Source organism: Nannobrachium achirus (genome assembly GCF_963921795.1).
Source record: "Nannobrachium achirus genome assembly, chromosome: 6".
NCBI classification, from domain to species: Eukaryota; Metazoa; Chordata; class Actinopteri; order Myctophiformes; family Myctophidae; genus Nannobrachium; species Nannobrachium achirus.
In genome coordinates, this window is record NC_137815.1 from 62,589,980 (window position 1) to 62,615,836 (window position 25,857).

Here is a 25,857-nt window from a genome sequence, read left to right on the forward strand (position 1 = left end):
GTCTGCAAGTTTGACAAGTCGATTGCTAAAGAGTGGGGGCCTGGGGGACATTTTCAGGCCCTTCTGACCCCCCTTCCAGCACCTATGACTGATGCACGACACGTGTACTATGGAAAACACTGCACATACATTTGTTTGTATATCCAAACCATTTGCCTTCACGAACAAAACAACACCACTTTCTGTGGACACAGCTCCTTAGAAGCCAACCAACAACGGGAGGTTCCTGTGATGACGCATTCCAGGTTGCAGTCAGCAGGAATCCTGCAACCCTTCCAGTCTGCAACTCCCTGAAGTGAACGCCTGGTGGACAAGCCACAGCTGCCTGCTGACCAGCCCCACACAAAAAAAAAGCAAAAAATACATAAAAAGCAAAGGGCTCAGAGTAGGGCTGTCACAATTATTACATAATCGCCTAATCGCAATTATTTGACATAATCACAGTTATTTTGTCAAAATCGTCATAATCGTTTACATGTTGAAAAATGTTCATATTTTCAAACATTTTGAAAAATAGTGGAAATAGCAGGAATGTAATTGTCAAAGACAAAAACACAATTAAATCATTGATCGCAATTATTTGACTGACAAATACAATTAATCATCATGTAAAATGTCATAATCGTGACAGCCCTATTGACGAGCCACACTCACACACAAAAAAAGAAAAGCTAAACTAAAAATAAATAAATTGAAAAAAGCAAAGAGGTCAGAGGTTACAGTATCAGGAAAGCAGATGGGACATGAACAAGCAACAATCCTCAAATTACATAAAACAATCAGTGGGGGGTGGGGCCAACAAAACCCCGCCAACAAATCCAGCTCAAGGGGAGGGAGGGCACAGGGTAGTGACTAAATAATGTTTAGACAAGTAAACTAGGAAAAAACAAATACTCTGCATGCTTGAGCAGATTGAGCATATTGGCCGGATCAATCTCAACAACTTCCTCAGGCTGTCACAGAAAGTGGGACGGAGGCAAAGGCCAACTATAATCGTAGCCTGCTAACCGGCTAATTGAGGTGTTACCCCAACTGACAGACTGATGGCTCAACCCCACTGACCTCTTTACTACCGGCTTACCTAAGCACCACCAAACACGAAAGAGTAACGAAAAACAATGACATATGAAAGAAATCACAAAGGATTCAAAAGACAACTCAAAACAAGACAGCGCGGGTCATTTATGTCGTGTTATCTCCTAGTTTTTAAATGGATCAACACCCCTGCAGAGAACTTGCTAATGTTTGAGAATCAGGGCCTAAATGAATTTCAGGCCCTCAATGCGATTAAAACAGGCAAATAAGTAGTTTAAAATGTTAAAAGTTTAGATTGATCCCTTTCATTAATGTGCATAAATTGTGGTTGGAAACACAGTAGTTTTTTAATAACTATGAAAAAAAGAATGTGGTTCCTGGTTGGAGATGAAAAAGAAAATCACATTTTCAGAGTCTGTGATCAACAATAACGTCACTAAAGAGATCCATGTTGGTTGAAATGATCGTCTTTAAGAAAAATGTAGCTCTAATGTGCGTTTGCTTTAGTTTCAACCTGAAACAAACACTTCATAAGGCTCTAATGTGGCTCAAGAGTCGAGACCCATTCCATCCCATTTAGCCTGGTAACAAATAACCTGATATAACACCAGGCCCCATTATTCCACACTACCATCACCATCCACCTCCGTTTCCAACACAGTCACTTTCACCATGCTACTGTACAACATGCACTGCCGTTGCCATGGCGACAAAGCCCGTTGCCAATGTTTATTCTAAGCTAGTCTAGCCCCGAGGGACAAACCTGAGGCACGGAGACAAGAACACAAATGAGAAGAGGCAGGCATTCAGTGGTCTTGAAAATATATCCTTTCAAAATATGGTGCAGATTCTGTCTGGATTTGGCAACAAAGCTGCGATTGCAGTGCGGAAATCAGGAAAGCATTTTGTTTCTGTCCCAGATGACAGGAGATAAAAGTATTTGTTGTCTGTGAGATTTGCGGGGTTTGCCCCATATTCATCCCATACCATTAGCATGGATGGAGATTAGGGCAGATGGTGGGGGTTGGGAAGACGGACTACAACAACTGACAGTGTGGAATGAGCGCCTCTATTCTGGGTAGCAAAGATGGCAGGCTTGGCTGGTAGAATGGATTGTTCTTATTTGAGGCACACTGATAGATAGATAATATGATACAGTAGTGCATCAACCACATACATGCAACTAGTTTAAGTGTAGAGAGCTGGAAGGACATGAAAATATAATGTTTCCAGCCAGAATCAATTATCTTGTTCAAATGCCATCATAATCAGTGTTCCACCCCTCTGGACTGGTGCTGGTAAACAAACACACTGAATTACAATCAGGATGTCATATTGATTCAATTTCCCTACACAGCATGCAGCTGCCAGCGGAGCCTCAACTCCAAAATGCTAAATATCACACTGCTTGCCACCACAATAAAGCGGCAATGGATGACAGGCTATGCTGGAACTAACGACACTGTGTGACATGCGACCAGGGTCAGCCTTCACAGCGCACTCCTGTCTGTGTTGCTGCTGTAGCAACTTAAACCTACGGTACACTGTGTAGAACACAAGCCACCGACTTCCGTAAGAAGTTAATTTGCATTGTTTCTAAGGGGAAAATGCGCAGGTTGCTCAGTTGATCTCAATAAGCTTTGTTAACGGGGCATTTGTGTTGAAAACACTGTATCCACTGCGTGATTAAAATGTAGGCATAGTCTACTTTAACTTAAAAAAATATATATTTAAAGATTTTAACTACAAGCAAAACTTTTTGACAAGGGTTACTAGTGAAATGTATATTTGAAATGCAGTGTTAACATGAGTTCTTATTCCATAAGCCTATGGAGTATGTTAATGGATACTCACAATATGTGGGTTATTAGAACTACACATTAAACTTGGGGTGCAGATTGCTGAGGAGACTGGTATAATATTTGTAAGACAGTGCAAGGCCACAAGCTCTAGAGTGTGGAGGGAATTTTGCTGGAAAAAACGCCATTAGATATTTCATAACTCCAAAGATCAGAGGAAAAGTCACAGCAGAGAAACAACCACGCTGTAGATTATGCGGATACATGGATGCTGGCCACGAATTGTCCAAAAATTGAAGGTGCTGCTGGCAGCAAGCAAAAAAGCAATAACAAGATTGTGGTATAAAAGTGAGCCTCCAACTGAGCAGTGGCTGTGCATTGTGGAGGAAAGATATTGATGGAGAGATTTACACCCAAACTCAGGATACAAGAACTGAAATGGGGGAAATGGACTGAGAAAAAAGCAGGGGATGAGATGGACAGAAAATGTAGTCGCCTACAGTTTTAATATTGATTTTAGATCAGTAGAATTAGGTGGGTTAGGTATGAGGTCTACTGTATGCATTTCATATAGTATGTCTCCAACTGTACATCCTATGTACTACTCAGTGTAAAGTGCATGAAAACGATAATTTTACACGTCATGGAAACAGAGATACAGTAGATAGGAAGTAGGAATTAAAGAACAAGGCAGGAAAACGCTATGTGGAAGCCTGGATAGGGAATAATAATAGAGACTACAGAGAGATTTGGACGTAGAGGAAATAGAGACGTTTGCTGGTCTGGTGTTTTTTACAGTGCGGGACTCCCTTCAGATGATGTATTCAGTTCACGTTTAAGTCTGATTTATCCTGCGTCATACAAGCTCACAACACATCACCATAGAGCAGTGCATGACACCACCATGGGGAAGTATAAATAAAGATTTCCAGCGGTGAGGTAATGGGGAGGGGGGCTCGACTCGTTGCCTGTAGAGGCAGGCGCTCTGGAGAGGAGAGAGAACAGAGTGCAACAGTCACACTCACAGCCTTTAATAAAAATCCAAAATCAATATGCCGGCAATTTTTGAAGAATTCTGGTATTGAAAATGATATCTAACATATACATCAAAGTATTGTAGTGAAGTTAGAAATTCCAGTATCGTGACAAAGTGCGTTTTGAAGAAAACAACATTTTCGGAATATCTGGGTGGAAATGGGCAGGGCCTACAGTATATGGGGAGAGCCAACATCATCCCAATGAACGACTCTGCAGGAAGAGTCACCAACGTAGTTTTCTCTACCCCGCAATCCTTGCCCAGCATATACATCGCACTGGGTGGCAAATTCACACCGGAGGTTCGGTGAATAACATTAAGAGTCTATGAGAGCCAGTTGGACTGCTCAATGAACAAAAAAAAGATTCAGACGCAGACCTATATAAAATACTCAGGAATATGAAACACACATTGTTTTCTGCTGTGTTGCTTTTCGGTGTGTACGCTGTATAACTTTATAAGGTTTCTAAAGAGCACAAAGGTACGTTTCTGAACTAGCTAGTATCGCGAGACTCTCCACCATTTCCTGTCTGGAAACCATCTCTTGTGATAGCGCTGAGACAGAAACTATACCTGCCGCCGTTTAGATCCCTAAATAAAATGATGTGCTGTGCACATCGAAAAGCAAGTGATTGTAGAAATACCTGTGATATGTCTTCTTTTATATTCCTGTTATATGACAAAGGTCTCAGTCGTTCAGAAATAGTTTTTGTTCATGAGCTGGTCTAGCTCTAGTCAGCTCTCATAGACTCTAATTTGCCACCCAGTGTGACGAATCTGCAGACTGGAATCAAGTGGTAGTCATGAGTATCCTTTCCTGCTCATCTTGTCCCTAGCATCATCCAAGGAATCCAGGTACAATCCTTTTGATTGTACAACCTATGGTTCAAGAGTTATGGGACAAAACAAAGCCAGTTATAGCACCAGCATGAGGCTGAGTCAAAGAATTTGTGGTTGATGCTCTTCCTTAGCCTCCTGGGAGTGTGCGTTCAAAGTCTCATGTCAATTGGTCCAGTGGTGCCCGAGGTTAGCTGCTCAAACAGACAGACACACAGACTGGCGAACAAGGGCGAAACATGATCTCTGCCCCCAGCTGTTCCAGCCTGGTGGAAATAACAATCAGATACTTTACTTATTGCAGTCCTTGTTTATGAGATAAACCTGGAAAACCTTGAGCAAACCACATTTGTTGGGTCAATGTGACTCAACATGTGTGACAATGGGTTAGCTGTTCTTCGGCAGGAACTGAAAAGGTCATTGGCCGTTGCCTTTCATGGACATGACGGCAAGAAAATCTAATAGTTTTGATGTTATCACAGAGTTATCAGCTGTTAACAGCACTCATGGTCATGCGCTATGCCCTGCCTGTGATTTTCATAGCATAATTATGTAAATGAAGGCCAAGACTTAAAATCCTAGGGAAGATGTGTACATGGCATACTGTATTACTGGTCAAGACCTCACAGACATCGTCCAATGCCAAACATGGACACACTTGCCCAGGAGCACAGAGAGACAGAACGGCTCCAAGCATACTTGCTCACAGGAAGTCATAATCGCACCCACGCAGACACACAGCATATGCTGAGCTAAAAGGGAGTTGTGTTAAGCTCCCATGTCAGGAGCAGGTCCCGCATGATGAACGACGACTGGAGGATATCCTCCCCACAACCACCACATCTTTTGTTCTCTGTGTGTGTGTGTCTATTCATCTCACCTCGGGCCATCAAGATGTCTGGGAAGGCTCTGTGATGGAGGACGCAGACTCGGATCTCAGCCTTGAGATTGACCCCCACACCTCTTTTTTATCGCGTTCAATAAGTCTCCATTTCTCCATGGCAACGGTGACTTTAAGCATCCTGCTCATCATCACCATGGTGACTTCTGCGTCAGACGATGATGACCAGGGAAAGGCCCATGGTGAAATGTCACCGTTGTGACCTCATTTTGACCCGGCTGCATATCTCTGACTCAGCTATCAAACAGTAGGCTAAGGATGGGTACCTTTCACATTTGAACAAACGCGTTATCTGGAATTCGATATGGTAGCCTTTTCTGTACTTTATATACTTTATATATTTGTGTACCTTTTTTGGTATTTGACATACCATATTAACTCTTTGAGCGCCAGCGCCCTCTAGGGGCCAAAGAATGCCAGCGCATCTCTCATAGGCGAGCGCTTTAGCTTCCAGGACTTCAGCTTCCAGGACCTGACGTTCTCACGTTCTTGCACGGCATGGAAATGTCCCGGATGAAGATGCTAACAGAATGGCTATTCCCATTTTGTCATCTAAAAGATCATTTTTGGGCGATTTCGCCGTAAATAAACCTCGCGCCGCTTTCCTAAAACACAAAAAAGAGATATAAGCCTTTAAAGATGCAGTCTTTCATTGGATTAGGCGGAGATTGGCGATTGCGTTCGCAAATTACGGCCGGCCGGGACGTTGTTAGCTTTCGGCTAGTAGCTACAAAAATCAAGCCAGGCTTCAGAAGGCCTCTTATCATTTTATTCATTTAATTAAATAAAGCCGAACTACTTCGGGATCGGCACACTCGTGTACTCATCGGAAGCGGCGCCGAACATCGGGTGAACATTGGGGAGCTCAAAAATGTATTTTAAACCATTTTTAATGGAATATATCGTCGGACAGAGTAGAACGGCTAGCTGGCTAGCGGCTAGCGAGCCAGGACCACCCACGACTCTACAAGCAGCTCGGGGTAAGTGAATTAATAAAAAAAAGATTGTATTGGATTGAAATAAAGCCGAACTAGTTCGGGATCGGCACCAGATGAGTTAAGTTATAGAGCGTCGCAGCGGAAGTGGATTCCTGGGGTCACTTAATATTCCCCATTCATTTTCGCCATAGACTTTTACAAATATATTTATAACAATTATGTTAAGCCTCGAACCAAGCCATCCAGGATGGAGGTGAATCATGATCATAAAACCTTTGATCCTATGTGAAAACATATTTTAATATTACATTATTTGATATACTACATTTAATAACTACCCTTTGTTTAGCGATTTTCAAAATGTTCTTTTCATAGACAAAAAGGTTATATGGTCATGATTCACCTCCATCCTGGATGGCTTGGTTTGAGGCTTAACATAATTGTTATAAATATTTTTGTAAAAGTCTATGGCGAAAATGAATGGGGAATATTAAGTGACCCCAGGAATCCACTTCCGCTGCGATGCTCTATTATGGCAAGTTTTTAGTTCTCATTTTCTTTAGACTAGAGCAGGCAGCTCAACATCACCTTAAACTTGCCTCAATGTTGAACCGCTTCAGAACTACAGACATCTATGTAGCATAACTAGACTACCTTACCTTTTTTGATACGATAAACAATACTGAAAAAAGTTAAGGATTGAGCAGATAATTTCTCTCTCACTCACGGTCTATCACTCAGATGCGTTCAAGAGTACCGGAATTTCAGTAGTAGTCAGTAGTACAGACATTATTCGGTCGGTACTGGTCAAATACAAAGTTCAGTACATCCCTCTCCCTCCCCAACCCTTGTGAGTAGGGATGCAAATTAATAGTTGATAACCTTATCGAACGATTAATCGATTCATTTATTAAAGTTTCGTATTAATTGTAATAGTTTAAATTAAATAGAATTTATTAATTGCAATTAATCAATTTAGATTAATTGTTAACACCCCTACTTGTGAGTAATTAGATGAGTTTAGTTTTGAGAGCATGAAACACATTGATCTAGAATGCACTGCTAGACTCTCTTATAGTTTCATCTTGTCCAAATCTCTCTGTTCTGTCCACATAGTCCACATAGTACGTTTCTATTTTAACACTTCAGATTTTCTCTTGATCAAAGTAAAAAGCAATATGCTCCCAATTGGAAGAGTTGCATAATATGCTCGTCTGCTCCGGGCCTAAAATTATTTTAATGAAAGTTTAAAGCAAAGCTCATCTATACTCGTCTGGAGTTTGAATCTTATCACTCAGCCTGGCATTAAAAACACAAACAGAAATAGGCATCTACAGAGGTGAACCAACATACTGACCATGTTATGACTGAAAAAACAAAACAAACTAGAAAAGTGTGCTCCTCAGAGCGCAGATCCTCACCAGGCCAAGTTGCCTACCCAGGGCTATGTTGCGACCTGTTATAGTGCCACCATCTATACTATAATTTTGCGAATGTCTGAGTGTCTGAGTGTCCCAGCGTTTCTCCTCGGTGGCTGGAGCAATTGATCTGAAATCGCATCACCATCAGCATATGAACACACCTGACAAAACTGTGAAGCCCGTTTGTCACTTTCACAAATCGTATGCTGAAGATTAGCATTTTTATGGTGTATCTATATCTATATTTAGCCTACAGTACCTTTTGTGACCACACATGTTAAGGGAGGGGCGCTGTTGTTCAGGCCATTAGCACAATCACACACAAACCCCCCCACACACACACACACACACACACACACAGGGGGGGGGGGGGGGGGGGGGGTGTGCAGGCAGGCGGGCGGGCGGCGGGGGGGGGGGGGGGGGGGGGGGTTTCTGGCCCTGTTACAGATGTTGTCCAAAAATCATGCAGATCGGTACAAATGTCTGACTGAGTGAGTGAGTGAGTGAGTGTCTGTCTGTCCCAGCGTTTCTCCTCGGTGGCTGGAGCAATTGATCTGAAATCGCATCACTATCAGCATATGAACACACCTGACATAACTGTGAAGCCCGTTTGTCACTTTCACAAATCGTATGCTGTATATTAACATTTTTATGGTGTATCTATATCTATTTAGCCTACAGTACCTTTTGTGACCACACATGTTAAGGGAGGGGCGCTGTTGTTCAAGCCATTAGCACAATCACACACAAACCCCCCCCCCCCCCCAACACACACAGGCGGGTTCTGGCCCTGTTACAGATGTTGTCCAAAAATCATGCAGATCGGTACACAGTATCTCTGTATCCGTTAAATGGAACGGGTATTTCTTACATTGATGCTCCTACATATTAGCATGCAAGCACCAGTTAAAGTTACTTTCCATCCCTCATATACTGTGTGCACAGTGCACATCCCATAACCCACACACTGCACATCATTTCGGAGCTCATATCTTTGAACGGGTAAGGGCTAGTAAGGCTGATTTGAAACTTTGTGTTAGCGGTTCTTCAATGGCCTGCTGGGAGTGTGCATGCAAAGTTTCGTGAAAAGCAATCGTAGCCAATCAGAATGGAATCTGAAACATCTGACAGATACGCCTTTATCACACACTACAGAGATAATGTGTACTGATTTGCGTGAGGTTTGGACCAAGTCTGTAGTAGCAAAATATTTGTTTTGCAAAAAGTCGGACTCATGGTGGCACTATAACAGGCCAATATAATTGGGGTGGAGGTTCTTCCATGGCCTACTGGGAGTGTGTTTTGTGTGCAAAGATTCACACCAATAGGTTACCAAAACATTATCCCTCACCTTTGGCCGTTCCGGCCAGGCAGCAATAAAGGTATTTTACCCATTGTATGCCAAGTCCACTCCACCCAAAACTACACAACTAAAAATGTCTCTTACTAGCCAAGACACTATTTGCAGTGCCCAATCTGCAGAGGCAGTAATCTGCGCTTGAGTAAAACTCAACAAGTTCTCGGTTCCAGATTATTGCTCTAACCCGGGCCGTTTGGTAAGAGAATTAGAGGAGGCAAATCTCTTGGCTTGGCATTTTCACTTCCTCCCCATTCAGGGTACAAACACCAGCCGGGAAAGACCACATGTTGTAATTTATTCAGAGACAGATGGATACACACAAGTAGGGGTGGGCAATATGGTGATAAATATTGTTGAGACGATATAATGTCTCAACGATACAGTATACCTTTTCAGAGATATCGTATATATTGTGATACAAAGAGGAGCCAAACCAAAATTCCTGTTGAATTGTTGAGATTAATTGCGGAATTCATTAAAACCTGCATTTTGGTCTGCTTTTGGTTACTCTTTTCTTTTAGTTTTTTTTACCTTGTAGGTAGGTGGTTCACCGTGGTTGTACTGTTAAGTAACTTGAAAATAACCATAAAAACCATAATGAAAAAGAATCATGATAATATTGTGTATCATGATACAGCTTGAAAAATATTATGATATTTCCATATCACCCCCCCCCCTACACACGACTGGCATTAACCTGGCCATAAAGGAATATTCTTTTAAAATAGTCTAAAAAGGTGACATTTTGTTCAGATCCACTGATCTGAAAACAGTAGAACAGACAGCATCCTGCATTGATGCACTCAGCACATGAGCAAGAACTGAGAGCGCTCACAGACAGACACACACACATACTGTACATGCGCGCGCACACATACACATACACAGATTACACACACACACAGCTCCCTGTGCTCCCAGTCTACTTAATTAAAGGTAGGACAGCATGTTCTCTTGAGGCACCATCATCATCATGATCGTCACTCACTGCTCATATAGCTCTCATGATATAGGCAGTCAGATCCTTTTTCATCTTCTGAGACGAGAACACCAATGATCATGACAGAACCATTTTGTCCACTGATATACCCATTAGATCCCACATTACAAATCCAGCATCCTGGCCCAGGTTTACATCTGGAATAAAATGCTCTACTTAAAGTAGGCGGACACTAATCCTACTGGGATAACGCATATAAAAACACATAATGCAAAGATATGACCAGTATGGGTACTGATCTTTCTGATGCACGGCTCATATGCAAGACAAGATACCAACTCAGAGTAGCTATTTCAAGCCTGATATTAATAAGAACACCACCACCCCCACCTCTCTTCGTGACCCTCTTCTTGGATCACCCCATGAATAAAAGGACTAGCATACGCCGTGTTGTTGTACTCGCCCAGGCACGGTTGTTGAAAAACAAAACGTTGCCCACATTTAATATCTTGAGCCTTGAGCAATAACTCAAAATACAAGCAATAAAACATAACACGCAGTTCAGGTCACGCTTGGATGCTGGATGAATATTGGGTACAGCGGATGAAATCAAGATATGTATGAATGAATTATGCACACACACGCTCATGGGACATGTGACAGGTAATAAAACCCTGACCTTGAACGGTTGTGTGACGTAACGTCAGTTTCTCTACCTGCATGTTACTTACACATTGCACATAGACAAGGGAAATAGACATGTGATTTTTTATATTTTTTATAGATAGTGCTTTTTGCACATTTTGACACTGTTGCTAAAGATATACGTCTGCTGCTCTTGCACATCTTGACACTGCTGCTAAAGTTAATCATACAGTTATAGTATTTTTTATCAGTTATAGTACCTGTATTCTTTTTTTTATCATAGGTTATACTGTTCAACATGTACTTTAATTTTATTTATATTTAATCAAATTTTCTTTTCTTTTTTTACTTTGTTAGATTCAGTATTACCACCTTTTTGGCAGTCTCTGTGGAATGTCCGACCAAGATTTCGCTGCTTGTAGTTGTACCTGTATCAGTAATAGGGTTGGGGGCGGTAACCGCCGTACCGCCGTACCGCGGTAAACCGAGGCCTACCGCGGTGTCATGGTCCTTACCGCGGTCAAAAAAGACAAAAATAGTATATTTTTTTATTGAAAACAAGCGAGTTTTAAAACAGGGGAGAAGCGAGGACCGCATGCGCTCCATGCCGCTCTGCTCTGGGCCGTATACCACAGTTTGGAAGCCACATACAGTGTACGTCACTCGTGACTGTCCGAGTGGCCACTGGCTGCTGCCCTGCAGCAGCAGCAGCGTCGTAGGAGAGTACGGAACAGAGTAAACTTTCTCTGTAATCCACGACACAAGTATGTCAATACATACCTTGTGTTGTGGCTGTTTCTTTTTTTATTCATACGGATTACGAGCGGAGCGCGGGCCGCGTGGACTAAAACCGAAAATTAAACTATTTTACTTTTTCAACCGCGACGCGCGATGAGCCCCGTCGGCGATTTTATAACCTTTTCTGTCAAGTCTTGTAACTAAAACCTGTATCAGCACTCAATCACTGCGTTTTGAGACGTGAGTTTACCATAGAGTTATGGAGTTTACAGAATCACTGTAGGCTGTAGCCTACACGATCCTGACTACCCGTCTCTCTCTTCTGGTTTGTTCACACACAGTAGCGTCAGTTCAGAAAAAGCTAAGGTATGGCAACATGACTGGTGTTGCCATACCTTAGCAACAGGCATGATATATTTATTTTAAGAAGTACATATAATATATAATTATATATATATCTATAACATAATTATAATACCTTGTTAAAGTGAACATTTTGTTACATTTTGCATTTGTAGTTATTTTACTGTAATTTACCAACATATTAACCAGTACAGATAGACAAAGAGACATTTATGGATTTACATTTAGAACTAACTTTTATCTTCCCCCCCCTGGACCCAGGGTAAGGCAGCTGCATATCCCTGCCATACCCAATTGACGCCCCTGTTCACACGCAGCTGTGTGAAAAGTACGGAGCCTATGTTACTATGGTAACCCGACAGGGCACAGATCTAAAACACGTCGCATCCGCGACGCGTTCTGAGCTTGTAGATCTGCTCCTTTTAAAGCCAGACCCGCTGTGCTGTACGGAGAAGTATAACTCGGGCAGTCAGGCTGAGGGGAGGCGACTTTTGGGAAGATGATTGCAATATTTTGGCTTATCGCCGAACCTTAATTAATAGATACGGGGGTGCGGTAATTACCGCAGTACCGGCGGTAAATGGGAAGACGGTAATCGCGGTAACAAAATGTCGGTACCGCCCCAGGCCTAATCAGTAAGTGGCAATTAAATCCTTCTTGATTCTTTCATGTCTGTCCTGTGGTGGAAAAATCCATATAAGGACCATCCAACTGTCTGATACAGTCCTTTACAGTCTCAAATGAGCCTGATTCAAGCTCCCAATTATCATTGGCTTGCATGTATTGGCATGCCATGCACTAGCCTGCACAATGTTTATCTTTTCACCTCTCCTTTTTTTGTTACGATTACCAGTAGCTCCATATTCTGAAGGTAATTGTTATAAAGTATTTCTTCACTAACAGGGGTTCTCCTCATCTCTCCAAATCTTTAATAAACAGAAATTACATGTTTTTATATATACCAATTTCAGCCAGTGAGGAGAGAGTACATATCGTATCAGCTTCAATTGTATAGTATTAGTGTTCCAATTTCAATTTTGTCTGGTCACTTTGTGTCAGCACTTCCAATTTCACTTGTTTATCCTGTAGGAGTTCTCTCCTGCTTGGATAAGATTACCATCCCGACCTGAAAATGCATTTTCCGGTGAGACATGGAAACCTATTACTGGACAAACACTAGAACAATGATTGCTATCACAATATGGAGCTTTAACTTTCTAACAAAATAAGTTTATATTGTGCTTGTCTGTGTGCATAAAAGGGAGCCCCATCCACCACTCCCTAAGCTCACTACACACTGGGGACAAACTGGCACATTCACAAACACTCACACAACGTACCCAAACCCCACAAACAAAGTGGGCCGCTGCAATACACTCACCTCAACTCACCAGTATGGTATGCACATTACAAGCGCACAAATGGGAAGCATACAGATAATATTAGTCACATAAAAAACAATCCCTTCTGCTGCATGGCTACTTACTGCAAGACCAATTTAGGCATAACATAAGACGCTCTCGTTACTCTCTGGGGGCTTTTATAGAATTGCATTAATCCTTGCGGTCACTTTATCTTCCTAATGGTCTTACGAGATTAAAGAAAAGAGCATCATACTGATTTATAGCCTACTATCCATTGGCATCATCAGCATGCTTCACCTTCTATCTGCCTCACACACATGATACATACAGTAGTACACCCCCCCCCACACACGCCTGTTGGCTTCAGGGTTTCCTGCAGCACTTTACAGGCCAGAAAACCCCCCCGCCCCCCCAAGGGTATAAAAAAAAAAAAAAAAAAAAAAAATTTTTTTTTTTTTCAAAATTTTTTTTGGACCTCCAACAATGTACTAGGCATGATCGCGATCGCGAAATTGCATGTTTAACCCCCATACCAACCCTATCTTTCAAACATGGCAGCCATGTTTGTTTACATTTGAAGAAAACATAAGGGCTGGTATCTCCTGAATGCCTGAACGGATTTCCAAGCGATTTTTTTTGTTTGAAAGCTGTGAAAAGCGTGTACATGCATAGTGCATCATCTGTGCACGAATTTGTACACCAGCGTGCACACTATTTTTTTAACCCTTTGGTGGCGAACCGGCAATATAAGTTATTCAATGTTGAATAAATGTGGATGATAGCATGTAGTTGTGTTTTCCGTCATCATGGGCACATTCATGTGTTTTTTATAGGGCAAAAATAAGAATTAATATTAAAAATTAAGTGAATTAATTACTCAAATTAATTAATTAATTATCAAAAATGTTCGGCGCACGCGCTTTGCGCGTGCGCCATGAGATCCCCCCCTGGTCAAGACTTTTTCCTGCAGGAAACCCTGGGCTTCCTTTATGGTCCACATGATCATTTGCAGTGATTTCCAGGATAACTTCATGGTAAATTTACTGCACTGCTACATGGTCTGCAGACCAGCCCACAGTCATTTTTTCCCCTTTCATAAAGTAATGTTTCAGTCCAGCAACCTGGAAACTCAATTTAACCATTACATCAACAAGAAAACTAAAGTAGCAGCTATGAATCATACAGTACGTGTGATGCTGCCTCTGGAGTGTCTTTGTGGGGGCTGCAGGTTGCATGTGAGCTACAGTGTATATAGTATGAGTAGTACTGCATGTCGTAACTCGTTGCCGTGTTTTTCCATCAATAGAACATCCATGCCCTCAGTCAACTAGCCTCTATTTTGGTCTTCTTCATGCATAAATCATGGAGAGGTCCACGCATGCACTAAGCTGCATATCAATTTTATTTAAGGTGTTCACACGTTGCTACAGGCGCAGGTGCTTCAAGAACACTGTGGCAAAACAATGTGGTGCACCTGTGGAGCAGGTTATGTTTAGGGTAGTCACACATTTGCACTGAAAAAATTAGACCATTTGAACTTTTATTCATGTCTAAAATCAAAACTTCAAGAAAAGACGTGACACAGAGCGAGTGTGAGTTTTTGGAGCGGTGAAAGCGCTCCCAATGAACAGGTATGTCTGTGGGTATGTCTCTGGGTGGCTGGGTGGGTGGCTGGCTGGCCGTGTCCGTAGTCTGGCAATACCTTGAGTGGCCACACACAAAACACTAGTTAAAGGAGGGACGCTGTTTTGTGCAGGCCAGGCACACTCACCACTCACTCACAGGCACAGTTTACACTCACTCACTCACTCACTCACATAGGGTACAGCTGCTCAAATTCACCGCTCCACTTCGAACGGAGGTTTGATTTTTAGATGTGATTTGATTATACATGCTGCTTGTGTCGACTGCTTGCCTAGTGTTCTCTCCCTAATCTGAGGAACATTGAATTCACAATAGGCTTTTGCACAGATCCTTTAACACTGCAGCGATATACAGTACTGCAGACGTTCATAATAACTCCTCTGCTTCCAAATAAGCCCTGTAAGGCAATGCTGCATCTCATCGTGATAGTGATGATTAAAGGAACTTTGCAGACACATCCTATTCCTAACACTATTGTGAGGGCTTAGAAAATGGAAATATTAATAATATATGTAGAAAATCACCACCAGCCTACGTACAGTACAACTCATTATCCTTAAATGCGGAAAGAACGAGCTCTTGGCTAACCGAGTGCATGGGGAAGTGTTCCGTCAGAATTTCACTAGTCCTCACATCACAACATGACAATAGGATTCACATTAAATATCAGTTAAGTTGCCCTTTGGGATGGAGGTTGGACCAGTAACAAAATGGAGACACAAGCTGGAGGGTGGCAGCTACAAGGCAATGCATCATGGATAAATCAATACAAACAGACACACACAGGTTTCACATCACATGAATTCTGTAGGCAGATGAATCAAAAGAATCCAACAATAATATACTACTAACTGCTACCACTACTAAAGAGCAGACAACAGATGGATGACTCCCGATAAATCTGCTGTGATCTATAAGGAGGGGGTCAGAGAGAGGTGTGAAGCCGGATAAATGATTTGCTGTTTTGACCGGGCTTCCCTCGGTACAATCTGGCAATAAATCGGGCAGAATGGCTCTGCCCGTCGGCCCTGCTCCCTGCACCGCTAATAGACTACCTGCGTGCCACTGATCCGCTAGGGCTGTGTCGCCTACCACCCCGTCTATGGGGATTTCCTCGCTGCCACGCTCACTCGTTACAGATAGTGGAGGCAGAGCAGGAAGGAGGAGGGGAGAGAACAAGAGAGAGAAACAATGCGAGAGAAAAGAAATGGCTGTGTGTGGATCTTGAAAGTCAGCTATCTGATGTAGATGTACAGTATCAGCTACAGTACAGACTACAGACCACCTGGCTGTGGCCTCCTGGCCATGCAGGCGATAGATGAGGAGGGCCATCTGTGCAGCCACCAGCACAACAGCAGCAGTACACTATCGCACAGTCACAGATACATAACTATCTCATTGGGGCTGTCACAATTATTACATAATCGTGTAATCGGAATTATTTGACATAATCACGATTATTTATAATAATCGTCATAATCGTTTCCATGTTAAAAAATGTTCATATATTTTTTTAAGTAAAAAATAGTGGAAATAGCAGATCTACATGCTCACGAGCTATTTCCACTATCAATGTTCTTTTTTAAGTATAAAGTAGTCAAATGTCAGTCATTTCTTTGTATATTTAGGTTATGTGTCATATCTACCATGCGCAACTTCAAAGCCTAAAGGCCAAACAGAAATGTAATTGTCAATGACAAAAACACAATTAAATCATTAATCGCAATTATTTGAGTGACAATCGTCATGTAAAATGTCACAATCGTGACAGCCCTATATCTCATACTCGACTCTCTCACAATTACGTCACCAAGCTAGACAACTTCAATCCATAGTATAATAAACGCTAAGGACATGAAAACCCTTAAGACCTGTACGGGCTGGTAGAGGTCTTTCTACTACCTCTTTATAAAATAAAAGCCCCGGCACACTGAAATGATACTTGTATAAGGGTTAAGACTCATTCATAATACATCAAAGGTCTGTTGCAGAATGTTTGTGCATGAAGAAGCAGTGCTTCCGAGCTGCCTGTTGCCCAGCAGTAAGAGAGCCTCTTGTTCAGTCATAGACTCATCCTAGAGGCTGTGCTGGCAGTCACAATGACTGATTAACGACAACTCAATTTCCCAGAGAGAGGCCGAGCTGCTGAGCCCTCCACCTCATTACAGGTTACAGCACCGATCCGCTTCCCTCCCAACTCCTCTTCTCAGGTCGGCCACGTCCTTGGCAACCATGGCAGGCCAACGCAGCCCAGGGGTTGACACTAAGGTCTCAGAGGCACTTGCCCATCGGGCAAGTATAGGTCATGTTCTACTTGCCCGAAGGTAATGCCCACTTGCCCGAAAAGTAAATCGTCCATTATAAAATGATAGGTATTTTAATTACCGCTCAATTTAACACTTATTTCTTTACTTTCTGGGGCTGTGCGATAAAATGTCATACCTCAATACCTCCAAATCCAAATACCAAATACTTTAGCTATGATTCAATATGTCTATGGTTTCACACTTGTTATTTTATATTTTTAAATGTAGCAACAGTAAAAACTTATTTTACATTCCACAGACCAGAAGACAGCGCACTGGCCACGTTCAGGTGTTTAGACAGATATCTCGTGTTATGTTTATAGACATTTGTGTCCCCTCTCAAATGAGCACTTGCCCTGTCGGGCAACCTGAAAGCCAACTTCACCTGCCCTGATGTTTTATTTACCTGCCGGGGGCAGGTGGGCAAGCCTTAGTGTCATTGCCTGCAGCCCCAGTGGCGCCATGGAGATCCGAGTAACTATCACTTTACATTAAGTCATTCTCTGGTCATCATGACAACCCAACACATTGGAATGCACCACCAGTCAAGTTGAGTCAACATAGCTGTAATTGGCATTTAACACACGTAATACTGAAAACATACCGTTTTGATCCAAGATTAGGGGGAAATCAGAGATATAGGCTAAGTCTAGTTGATACCACTGTCAAGGGAGGTGATTCATATGGGTGATTGCTGAACTCTAATTGTAATGAAAAAGCCAGGAACAAGTGCTTCTTTGAGGGAGAAGCTAATAACATCACACCCACCATCATTGGTCTGTTAAGTTCAAACTTGTCAACATGAAAGGAAGTGCAAGGATGATACTTGATGATTCTACAATCTTGGGCTATGGATGCTTTGTACCTCATTCATGAAACTCTTTTATTGTAGCCCTCCTCATAAATAGAGACTGCAGTTGGAGTCATCAAATGTGTGTACAGCCTTGATTTGTGTGCAAAACAGTCCATACAGGTTTATCAAATGGTGGTGAATGCCACTCGTTTGTATACTGGTTGCTATCATTTAACTCCACAAAAGCTGCAACAAGACTGCCCACTTTGGCTACTGACCTACCGTACTAGGCAGGGGCAGGGGGCAACAGCCCTAGCACCACCAGGGGTCCCTAGGGACCTCCAGGGCACATGGGCCGACCCTCCGAACCCTCTAGCCCGACCCAGCTCATCTTTTCGGGGCACTGAGCGGCAGGCGCCGCTCCCTATACCTCCGTGATGGAGGGTGTGGACTCTATGTCACAACGGTGTCACTAGTCATTGAGAACAGATGTGCAAACTTGTAGTTCTGGTGTTTTTGGCAAGTGAATTACACATGCGATGGATATATAAACTGAACTTTTGTGAGAGTGAAAACAGTATTTCTCAAGTGCAAATGAGAAGAAAGTATATTTCCAAAGTTTAAACAGCGATGCCCTGGAATGTGATGATAATATTCTATTATATAGAACTATATAGATTGTTCTACTGAACAAGGTAAAAAAAATATATATAAAAAGTTGTTTGATGACACCGGACGAGCTATCCGATATATCCTTTAAGAATTTGAGCTTTATTGATCACTGAGGTGGAAATGCATCCTTGCATTAACATATTCTGTTCTATCCGGAGTCCTAAATCGGGAAAACAAATAGTGTATTCAGGCTGCATGCAGGTGAAGTGGCACCAGTGCTTTAAGATAAAATATGATCTTAAGCAGGTTGAATATTGCCTCTGATAGCTCCATATAAGTGTTCTCTTTACTGTTTTGGTAGATATTTCATTTGGTGTTTCCCAACACCAACAGTGTATGAGATGAAACAGGTATACCTCAACAACACCTGTACTCTTCTTAAACTAGGCTAGTTCCGGTAATACAAGACTAATCTGGGTCTTTTGTTCATCAAAATACCTCTTTCATCTCTTCTCTTCGCAGTGTGTCACTATTTACTGCCAAGCTACGCTCACTCAGGGATGGGCACAATCTCTCTCAAGTGCCATTCACTGGTATTGTGGTGTACCACTGGCACTTTTATAAATAGAAAACAAACAAGCTGCACAGGCTGGAAACAGCCCGAGAAGGCAGGCTACTCAACCAAATGGGGCATTGGACTTGCCGTTTTCTCCATTTCAATTGCATCCATTAATGAAAGAAAATGAAGACAGATCGAGTTGCTCTCCAACAGCGGTGTGATCCAACAGTTTGGCATGTCAAACAAACCACTGTCGACTCGACTGTATGCCACTGACAAGCAGCTGAATGCCTCTGCTCGTTCAGAGCAGTGCCTCTTAACACTGGTCCTGGGGACCTAAAACAATGTTACTTAAATAATATCTGAAATGTATATAGTGCTTTTCTTCTGGGGTTTGGGGGAATGTCAATTCTATCAATCTCAAACTTGGTCAAATTTACAACCGGGTCAACAGGCGAATGCATTTTTTTTAAAGCTTCATTTTGAGTTTAAATTAAAGTATGTAAACATTTTAATAAAAAATGTATACGTATATACTTTTTTCCTCCTGGTGGTTAGATGATATAGTAGTCCCATATCACAATATCAATTGGCTGTATCAATATCACCCAGCTATAATATATGGGACAAAACAACAAGCATCTTTTTCCCCTCCTGCTTTGCATGATTCATATGTATATAGCAGCACTGTTGTAAGCACACAGCTTTGATTATATACTATAGAAGTTGGGGCTGGTGAGTGGCCCTAACACCTATGGTGCACCGCCGATTCGACTATTATGCCCATATATGGAGATCTCCCATTTATGCCCATTATGTTGAGATCTCTTTATCTGTCAGTTTTTGTCCCTTTTATGGCCATATGGAGATCCCTGATGTAGATGGACAGATACCTTTGGGGGAAATTCAGCCGCCCAATGGCAGTGACAGCACAGCAGTTAAGGCCTATTCCCACTGGGCCAGATAACATACAAAAAATCACACCCGTGTGAACTGAGCGGTGGTTGTGTGTGTGTGTGTGTGTGTGTGTGTGTGTGTGTGTGTGTGTGTGTGTGTGTGTGTGTGTGTGTGTGTGCGTGTGCGTGCGCGTGTGCGTGCGTGTGTGTGTGTGTGAGAGAGAGAGAGAGAGAATATTGCAGTTGATGCTCAGACTAGACTCAAGAGCACCCTCTCTGGTCACTGAGTGGTAGTTCAGGCTACATACACACATACATACACGGATACATACACGGATACACACACGGCCATGCTATGGAGCGGTCTACCACCGCTCAAAAATCTCTTTCTCCAGATATTTTTCCATTCAAAGTGGATGGTAGATAGATACAGATAAAAAAATATCTGCCACAGATAAAAGAAATACCTGTGGCAGATTTTTTTTTTTATCTGTATCTACCATCCACTTTGAATGTAAAAATATCTGGAGAAAGAGATTTTTGTATCTGTTATCTGGCCCAGTGGTTACAGAGTTACAGGTAAAGAACTGTTGGGTACTGCAATACAAGGCACAAAAAAAAAATCAAACCTCGTTCGAAGTGGAGCTGTGAATTTGAGCAGTTCCAGATCTATGCTTTTGATTCTATGTGTTTTAGATCTATGAATTCTAAGTGTTCTATATATAAATTCTATGTGTTCTAGATCTATAAATTATGTGTGTGTGTGTGTGTGTGTGTGTGTGTGTGTGTGTGTGTGTGTGTGTGTGTGTGTGTGTGTGTGAACTGTAAACTGTTCCTATGAGTGAGTGGTGAGTGTGCCTGGCCTGCACAAAACAGCGCCCCTCCTTTAACTAGTGTGTTGTGTGTGGCCACTCAAGGTATTGCCAGACTACGGACACGGCCAGCCACCCACCCAGCCAGCCAGCCACCCAGCCACCCAGCCACCCACATACCCACGGACATACCTGTCTATTGGGAGCTTGTGTTCCACAGCTCCAAAAAGAAAAAGATTTAATCACAGTCAGCCTGTGCCAACAATGTGGAGGTACCATGTTGGCCTACTGGTAGTGTGCACAAGAAACATGGCACCATCCAGTAGTTTTGCCACACACACACACACACACACACACACACACACACACACACACACACACACACACACACACACACACACACACACACACACACACACACACACACACACACACACACACACACACACACACACACACACACACAGTTAAAGTGACTTTTAGAGTGATGTACATTCCTGGATATTGGTCAGTCAGGTGCAACAATGGCTTTCCAAATACTGTAAACCTTTACGTTAAGAGGTTATCCTGGAACAGAGATGCATGCATCAGCTGTTTTTGTTCTAAAAGCTCCAAGCTGCTGTGCAAGGCTTGTTCTGTAACTCTAGTCCTCCTGACAGAGCTTGTATTACAGACACACTTCAGTTACAAAGACAGAGAAACAGTGGAGCTCCAGCATAGGCCAGGCTGTGTATTATTCATCTACAACAGACAAACACATTTATTCACAGCAGTCTTGCTGTGGTTGTAATTAATGACAACAAATGACAGCCAGTATTACCAGTTAATAACCAGGGAGGAGCTGTTGATAGTGGATACAGGTTTCAGGGTTCCCACACATCCTTAACAATTAATCTCCAAAACTTTTCCAAAACTTTTCCAGTATATTTAACATGATTTACAGGACTATATAACAATAATTCAGCTCAATAACGAGTCGCTTACTCCTACGCGCAATGCCCAAAGACAGGTAGTGTATGGCAGTGGTTCTCAACCTTTCCTGACGACCCTGACGAGCACTAACGCAAGGCGTTGTGAGCATGTAGATCTGCTATTTTCACAATTTCTGCCTCTAATATTTGACATTTTGGCCAATGTTTAATTTGTCATTTCAGAGGTATTAAGTTAATAACAAAATCAATAACCAAAGACAATGCATAGCTATTTTTTCCAGGGCCTTTCAGGACCCTTGATCAATTCCAAAACTTTTCCAGTACTGGAAAAATATTTTTCTAATTTCAAAATATTTCCAGGAATTTCATGACCATGGGAACCCTGAGGTTTTGAGCTGTGAGAAAAAGTCAAGTCAGAGGCCTGTCTCCCAGCTTGCCACTTGTTTTGCCCTCCAGCACTGATTGGCAGATCTATAGGCTGATGCTGAGGTGAGAGAGTGAACACTGGGCTTGCTGACTGTCAAGTAGCACTGCTTAATGACGACTGGCATCTCTCCACTGGACATTCCCCAGCACGCATCTCCAAGAATTCCTCTTGGAAAACCTGTTCCATATAGGCACCCATAGTAAAAAAAATAAATACAAATAAATAAACGTAATTACATGGGCATACTACTAAGATATTGGTCCGTCATGTATTTGCTTTGTCTGCTTTTAACTTTAAAGCATCAGACATGAGCCAAAAGTTAGCAGGTTTGCAGTTAATTTCCACTAATGCATGGTGCAATAAACAACTTTTAATACTCTAACCAGCAGTTAGGCATTTACCTTGGGACCTCTTTGGACCAAGTGTGATAATTAACCAGGTTGGGACTACTTCAAGGACATGGGCACACCAACCAATACCATCCACTATATTCTCTTCACTCAGCTGTGGCAAGCAGCTTGTAGAAAGCATTTATCTCTAGGCCCACACTGTTTGTTGTGAGTTAAAACAAACGGCAGTTTATTTTCTTGTTGTGTAAACTGTATTATAGGCATACTGATCAAAAGATAACGTGACCCCTATGAGATCATTGGGGTATATTTGGGGGAGCCATATATTATCACCTAAAACACCTGATGCCCACTCCAAACCATTCGAGCCTGTGACCTTCGCATGGCGACGAGTGCCAATGTCATGAGCAGCATTGTAGTATGCGACCACTGACGTTATGGTGGCAGCAAGACGGAATCCCCCAATCCCCAAGTCCTATCTGTCAGTAGAGTTAGCATGGCGTATAGGCCCTACTTACAGGTTTCCTCACCCAACTTCAGATAGGAAACGCTCATTACCAACGAATCTTGTGTAGAGAATCGTGACAGAACGTCTGATCAACGAGGCCTTGTTAAAGTCTCACAGATACCTTGAGTTACAATTAAAACGTAAACCAACCAAAAGTAAAATGTACCCATTTGAATTTAGACAACCTCAAAACAACATAGCATTATTCTGTCGCATGACGGCAACGTGCGAGCAACTCCGTTCAATTCAGTTACATTTATATGCACCGCTCGCTTCGTCGTCTCAAATGTTGTATATGGTTACGTATCGTCGTTGAAAACCAGTGTGCGAAAGAACCCTGTTGGCTTTCATGAACGATTCACTTTACAAAGAGAGCAACACCATCAGACTGACAAACAGCGATATGTGATCATCATCTCCCGCTGTGGCACCGGCGAACACACCTGTAAGTGATAAAAAACCCTCAAATATACAGCCTCGGAAATGATCTGTTTAGACTTACCGCCTTGAATATAATGGTATCCACTCGATTGTGGTCAATTCCTCTCGGGGTTTTGTATGAAATGATAGCAGCGATAGACTCAAGTGCACAGTACGCTCCTGCCTGCCTGCTGCTTCCTCCCTCAACTAGTATTACAGTCGTCACAATGTGGGCGGAACCAGCGGTGGGGAAAAAGTACTCAAATGTTTTACTTGAGTAAAAGTATCGATACTGCTATTATGTAGAAATACTCTGTAACGTAACTGTAAAGTAAAAAGGCTATCGGCGAGTTGTGAGCTTGTAGATATTCTATTTTCAAATATATTATGTATAAAAGTGGGCTAAAGTGGTTCATGTATGTTTTATAATATCATTTATATCTGCAAAGTAGTAAAGGGAAGACCACCCAATTTCAACGGTGTCGGTGTAATCAAGTTGTAGAGTAAGGTGGGGTAAAAGGCCCCCCCTAAGGAAAATGTCTATTTTATGACCAATTAAAATACATTTTGATATTAATTCAGTATGTACATGTTAACAATGCTTTACCCAATACACCTATATGGGCACCATGTTGAAAAATTAGATACATTTGATTTTATAGTACAAAAAGAAAAACATGTAAAAAGGGCCTATTGCCCCACTACTGGGGTAATAGGCCCCCCTCTATGGGGTACTAGGCCCCCTTCTATGTCCTGGAGCAGAATAAGTGCTACAATCATGAAAATTGCCATGAGCATTTTCCATGGGTCACTTGACAAGATAATTGTCAGAGGAATTTGAATTTTCAAGATGGTGGCCATTTTTCAAGATGGCTGACACCTTAGTGGAGCAGTTATGTGATATAATAGTTTATTTGGTGATATAAGTATGAAAATTGGCATGAGCAGTCTCTGTGGGTCACTTGACAATTAGCCACCCACAGCTACTTGAAATTTCAAGATGGCAGACATTTTTCAAGATGGCCGACACCTTGTGGAGCAGTTAAGTGATATAATGGTTTATTTGGTGCTCCACTAAGGTGGTGGCCATCTTGAAAAATGGCTGCCATATTGAAATTTCAAGTAACTGTGGGTGGCTAATTGCCAAGGAAGTCTGGGTTTCCGAGGCTAATTGCCAAGTGACCCACAGAGACTACTCATGCCAATTTTCAGGCTTGTATCACCAAAATACCCAGGGGGCAAAGGAAGGTGTGCTGCATTTGCCCTGACATAAAAAGTTGTCCACCAGAAATATTATCTATGACCCAGTAGGATCACAACCTATATGGACAACCCGGTCAATTTGTACAACAAAGTCCAATATGGCCGCCTCAATATTAGCCCCTATTAGTTTTAATGGGGGGTGAATAGGGCAAAATTTTAAACTGAGGGATATTGCCACGAAACTTCACAGGTTGATCAATGGTATACATATGAACATCCATGAAATCCAATATGGCCGCCACAATATGGCCGCCATAATGTAAGGACCCAGAAAATAGGTTTTGCCTCTAACTTCTGAACCAGATGAGCTAGAAACGCATACTTGGTGTCTATTTCATGGTGTCTGACCATGGGAGACTCAATGGAATAGCTAATTTTATTATTGGGTGTGTCTGGACCTTTATTGTGCATATTTGCAAGATGGTGGACTCCCAAAATAGAGCTTTAACATAATTTCTACCATGATTGTTGACTGCTTTTGCAAATACAAGCAATATGAATCCATTTGCTAAGATTTATGGCACAGAAGGGACTTATACCTGTATTATTCTTGAGTTTGCATGTTGTCAAAATGGCTGTAAACGAGATATTATATTTCCTGTCCGATTCTACTGTATGTAGTTGTAGCAATGACTTCAGATAAAACCAGTAAGACTCCCTAATCGGGAGATAAGCGACCGTTGGTCGCTTATCTCCACAAATAGGCCAAAAGTTTGTTTTACCAATTATCAAGACATACGGGCAGTTGACAGTTTGCCATGGTTACTCATTGAAGTTGAATCTCCATATATGGAGACATAAGTTGCTCATACCATAGCAACCATGTTTTTTACAGGGCCTGGGATTGATGACATCAGAAATCTCCATATATGGGCATGAAAGGGATTTTGTTTCTGGAAATATGTCTGTGGGGTGCCACATTTGGAATAAAACACTTACATCACACATCTGGATATCC

The 25,857-nt window shown here is 42.1% G+C and overlaps 1 protein-coding gene across 1 annotated transcript in view; it reads right to left on the bottom strand.

Annotated features, from left to right (window-relative positions):
* The window catches only part of ndrg3a (ndrg family member 3a), a 70,388-nt gene extending 46,550 nt beyond the window's left edge, over positions 1-23,838 (bottom strand). The window contains exon 1 of the mRNA XM_080727436.1: positions 23,719-23,838. The gene's annotated coding sequence lies outside the window, so the exon portion shown is untranslated. The remainder of the gene's footprint in view (positions 1-23,718) is intronic.
* Between the last annotated feature and the right edge of the window lie 2,019 nt (positions 23,839-25,857).